The sequence below is a fragment of the Cercospora beticola genome, chromosome 7 (assembly GCF_033473495.1).
Source record: "Cercospora beticola chromosome 7, complete sequence".
Lineage (NCBI taxonomy): Eukaryota > Fungi > Ascomycota > Dothideomycetes > Mycosphaerellales > Mycosphaerellaceae > Cercospora > Cercospora beticola.
Genome location: NC_088941.1, coordinates 2969529 through 2975528, shown reverse-complemented (window position 1 = coordinate 2975528; position 6000 = coordinate 2969529).

The window sequence follows — 6000 nt, the reverse complement described above, 5'->3', positions numbered from 1 at the left end:
GTTATTTCTTATATTATTTATTACTTAGAAGCCTAATCCTCTTATCTACTAGCTTAGAGACTCTAGCCTATATATATAGTTTTTATCTCTATACTAGTATCTATATTAATCCTATATCTAACTCTTTCTTACTAGTTCCTAGAATAGATATTTCTCTATATAAATCCTACTTAGATTTTAACTTTCCTTAGTATCTAGTTATATAACCTATATCTAGAGAAATTCTAGTTTTTATAGAATATTTAGAATAGTAGATATCTTTATAGGTAGCTCTAAGTATAGTATAGAGTTAGATAGCTTATATTAGATACTCTACCTTTAGACTTAAAGTTTCTAGAAAGCTTTAGAGTAGAGGAACTAGTCTACTTTAAAGTTTTCTATTTTAAATAAAAGGCTCCTAGTAGCTAATTATTCTAGTATTTATAGAAGTACTACTATTCCTTTCTTCTATTTCTACTATTCTTACTCTTTCTTATTAAAGTCTTCTTTTAAGTATACTTAGTTTCTTCTTTTTAGCCTATTTAGAGCCTAGGTTACTACTCTAGCCTTTAGACCTATAGTAGTATTTACTACCTAGAAGAGCTATTCTATAGTCGAGTATTAGAATCTTATAGTAGTTATACTATACTAGTATTATCTTTATATTCTTAGAAGCTCTCTAATTTCTCTAAGTTAAAATTCTAGACTTTTTATTACTTTCTTTCTACTTTATAGATATCTAGCTACTCTATACTTTACTAGTATAGCCGAAGCTATCTATTTCTATTTATAACTATATAGAGATATATAATAGGACTTTATAGATATATATAGTATATACTATAATAGTACTCTAATTTATCTATAAAGGTAGTAACTAGTAGTAGAGCTATATTCGGCTTTATTAGTAGATTATACTATAGTATAAAGACTCTTAATATTATATTAATATTTATAGTATTATTAAGAAGGAAAGTAGCTAGCTTACTATTTAACTATATTTCGACTTCTTTTTCTATATATATTACTAGTATACTCTAAACTAGTAGAGAGTTATTACTATCTAGTTTAGCGCTAGTAACTCGTATATTATTTCTAGTATCTTAGCTTTTTTCGCTCTCTACTCTTTTACTATAGTTACTCTATAAATAGCTAGCTTATTACTATCTTTCTTAGAGTTTAAATAGTTAGAACTAATATAGCTAATCTTATTATATATAAAGTATATAGGTTACTAACTCTTACTTTTACTTTTACTTCTATATTTACTTTTCGGCTTACTACTATAGGTATTACGTTAGCTACTAGTCGAACTAGAAGCTTCTTTATAAGAAGCGTTACTATTAGTATACTTATACTTAGCCTACTTATTCTCGGTATTACTATAATATAGCTTATAAAGTATAGCTTTCTTAGCTTACTCGAGGCGCTTTACTAGAGTAATAAGGTTAGTATACTTATTAGAGATAATATAGTTCTTAATAATATTCTTATATAGTAATAGCTTTAGTTTTATAAAGAACTAGTATACTAGCTATACCTTAGTATAGTTATCTAACTAAGACTCTAAGTTACTAAAGTCTATTATAAACTATTATATACTCTAGCTCTTACTTTAGTATATATTCTCGTATTCTATAGTTATAAGAAGTATATAGTTTACTTAATTCTTAATAATATTATATAGAAATTAATAGAATCGAGACTAAGTATATTCTATAAATAGAATACCTAGGTATTTATTATACTATATCTCTTATACTTTGCCTACGAGGTATATAATACCTATAATTATCTTCTAGTAATCTATTAGAAACTTCTTTAATATAGCTATAAAGTTTACTTCGAGAGTATAAATAAATTTATATATTTTCTTTATAGTTTTACTTTTAAAGAGCTTAGATATATATAGCTTAATAGACTTATATAAGCTATACTTATTGCTTTCGGAACGTATACTACTTATATAACTTATAGATATATTACTTTACTAAGGTATTAGCTATCTAAGGCCTAGCGCTATTATACTTAGCTATACTAGTAATTTAATTATCTATACTTCTTTTAGTAAGTATTCGTTCTTAGCTTTAAGAGTATAGATCTCTAGCTATTTACGTAATATATTATTTTTAGCTTAGAGGTACCTATATATTATATATATATTATTAGTATTATTAGTATTATCTATATTCTTATCCTATTTCTTTTTAGTTTATACTATTCTAGATTCTAATATCTCTTCGATATAGTCTAATAGCTATCTATCGTTTAGTATATCGTTATTATAATTAGTTCGCTAGGTAGATATATTTTATATAAGTATAGTAGACTTTAATAGATTACTACTCTTAATAAGATAGAAGAATTATAATTATAAGAGTAGAATATAGTAATATATTAAGTGCTTCTAGACTCTCTATCTAGAGATATTAAAAATAATTCTTACTTCTTAGTTTATATATATTCTATATACTTTTATTCTATACTAAATATAAGTAGTACTAGCCGTTATACTTTAATATCTAATAAGCTATATCTCTCGAGCTATATACTTCTAGCTCTTATAAATAACTACTTATAGTAGTTATAATAAAGTCTAAACTAGAAATAGAATCGAAAGTCTAAGTATTATTAGATTTAATAGAAGTTAATAGAATAGTAGTTAGTTATATTATTATTTAGTAACGAGATATTATAGGTTAAGTATATTAGTTTTATAGTAAAAGGAAATAGTCGACTCTAATAGAAATATATAGTTAGTAGTAGAAAGTAGAAAGAAAATAGTAGTAGAGATATATATAAAGTTCTTAGTTAGTAAGATTACTCTAACTAAAGTAAAGTACTATAGTATATAAATAGTAGACCTAATATCTAAGTACTAATATCGGCTAAAGCTAACTTACTTAATATAGTTATAATTATATTTCTATATACTTAATACTTTTTAATTAAAGCTTTTACTTTTTTATTAGAGCTAAGTTCTTTAGAATATTCGAATTCCTTTATTAAATAGAAAGAAGAACTTTAGTTACTAGTATCTAGATAGTATATTTCTATATATTCTAGCTCTATAGAACTCGACTATAAAGAAGTTTACTAATATTCTAACTTACTAATAGTAGGCTCTAATACTTTAGATAATAGTCTATCTACTTATTCTTTAGTTAAGAGCTAAGTTTATAATTATAAAGCTCTATTATCTATAATACTAAAAAGATAATCTAGGTCTTAATATCTAGTCTAAGTAGTTTAGTAGAGGAAATATAAGTAAGTCTATTCTTTAATAATTTATTAGTAGAAGATTATTTCTATACTAGCTTATAGAAGCTTTATATTAACTATACTAGTATACTTCTTACTTTTAATACTTAGACTCTTCTATATTACTAGAAAGTTTATTATAGTATCTAAAAGGAGCTCTATTTAGCTTATTATTACTATAATACTTATTATTAGTAGCTTTAGAAATTTCTAGAGTTATATTTTCTAAAAAGCTTAACTTTTTATTTCTTTAAATCTAGATACTTAATATTACTTAAAAAGTACTAATTATTATAACTAGTATAAGAAGTAGTATTTAGATTTCTTTTAGATTAGTATAGATAGATTAATCGTACTCTACTACTATATAGTATAGCTTATTTAATATAGCTAGATAATAATACTATAATATATTCTAGAAAGTAATAAATAAAGTAGATAATAATTTTCTTATACTTTCTAAAGAATTATATATATAGCTTAGTATAAATATAGTTATATACTATATTAACCTTTCTATAATATATAGATAATTATTTAGTCTATAAATAAAACGTTATTATTCTAGTAGTTTATAGAGAGTATAAGTAGGTCTTACTTTATAATACTAGTATAGAATATCTAATTATAGCTTTCTTACTTCTTATATACTATAGAAGTCTATCTATAATAGCTCTAAAGCTTTATTTTTAGTATATAGCTATTATTTAGATATCTTCTAGCTAGATTTCTAGAAGGTATAGTAATTAGTTATAAACTTTTAATAAAGACGTTCTCTATTAATCTAAGTATTAACTAAAGTATCCGATATTACTAAAGTATTCTATAATATTTATTTCTAATACTTTTATATATAGTCGTATATATAATCTAACGTTTAGTAAAATAGAAGATAATTATATATTCTATAAATAAAAGTCGTTAGATAAGGAACTTTATCTCTATATAAGTATAAGTCTATACTATAGAATAGATCTTAACTTAGTAAATATACTCGAATAAGCTAATATAAAAGTTATTTCTAAATTATAAGTTTTATAAATATATTTCTCTAGATCTACTATAAAAATAAACGCGCCCTAATAGGCGACGATAACGACGGCAGAAGGCCTCGAGGCCTCCTAATATATAATAATACCTCCTAACCGATACTACGACGCTATAAGTAGAGAAGGGAGCCTAGGAGGAGGAGGTTATAACTCTAACTCCTAGGCGGCCTAAATCTATCTATAACTACTTCTCTCTAGCTAATAAAGCTAGAAAATAACTACTAACGCTAATACTCTAAAACTAATAATCTAAAAGAACCTAAAAATACTTATAGAATAGATCTAGAGTTATCTCGATATCTAGATAACTTTTTCTTTCTCTCTAACTCTTCTCCTTCTCTAATAGGCCTAATAGGCTCTTCTCTACTTTACTTTCTACTAGGAAGAGTCCTAGACTCTTTAAGCTATCTAGAAAACTCTCTAGAGCCGCCTAATACCTACTACTACTACCTCTAAAATATAGGCCTAGATAGTCTAAATTAGATATATAATACTAAAGCTCTAGCTTTAGATATCTATAACTATCTTAGTAAGGATAGGAAACTAAGAAGAAAAGGAGATAGTAAAGAAGATAAGCTATAAAGAGCTTAGAAGGAAACTAGGAGTATAGTAGTTTAAGGCTATATAAAAGCTCCTAAGTAGAGACCTTAAAGTTATCCTCTATAGAGAAGAAGAGAAAAGTAGACTAGAGAAGGACTAGTCTTAGCTTAAGGCTATATACCTAGAGGCCTAGGTAGAGATACTAAGTACCTAGGTAATTATATATAGTATTAGGATATCCTAGAAGCTAGAGGATATAAATAGCTAGGTCTAACTCGACTAAGATAACTTTACCTAGTTTCTAGAGAAGCTTAAAATTAGGAAGGCCTTTTAGCTTAAGAATTAGAAAGTAAAAGAAGAGACTAACTTCTTATTAGTAGTTATAGTAGTATAGAATAGATAAACTATAAAGGAAATATATAGAAGAGGTATTACTATTAGGTTAATATAGTATATAGTAGAACTATACTACCTATAGTAGAGAATTATATAATACTTTAAATATAATAGCTTTAAGTATATTACTATCTACTATAAGGCTATAGAAGATATATATAGAAACTATATAAGGAAGTATAGGATAGATAGCTATAAGAAGAAGAAAATTAAATACTATAACTATAAAAGAGACTATAAGATATACTCTCTCTAATATAGCTATAAAGCTACTATAAAGGCTAAAGTAAGAGTATTCTTAGAGTAGTTTAAGAAGTAATAGGAGATAGCCTTAGGCCCGATATAAGGAGATAGTAATATAGAATCTCTAATCCTTAAGAGGAAAGCTCTACTAGCTAAGCCTCTATAGAAGGATATTAGATATAAAGGTAGGCTCCTAGGTACTATAGTAGTAGTAATAGCTAGTAGGAGGTAAGTAAGTAAGCTCTATTTCTCTCTTATATAGAAGAATAAGAATATCTAAAAGGTAATAAGTACCTACTAGGAAGATATAGATATTAACCTAATTAAGCTCCTCTTCTAAGAATCCTAGGAATTCTATAAGTAGCTAAATCCTAATAATCTACTAATATAATATTAATAGGTTAAATACTACCTAAACTCTACTACTAGATAGCTAAGCTATAGAAGAGGCTATAGTAATAGTACTATAAGAACTATAGCTTAATACTATAAATAGTAGAACTAAGGCTAAGAAAAGATACTCTATAGTCCT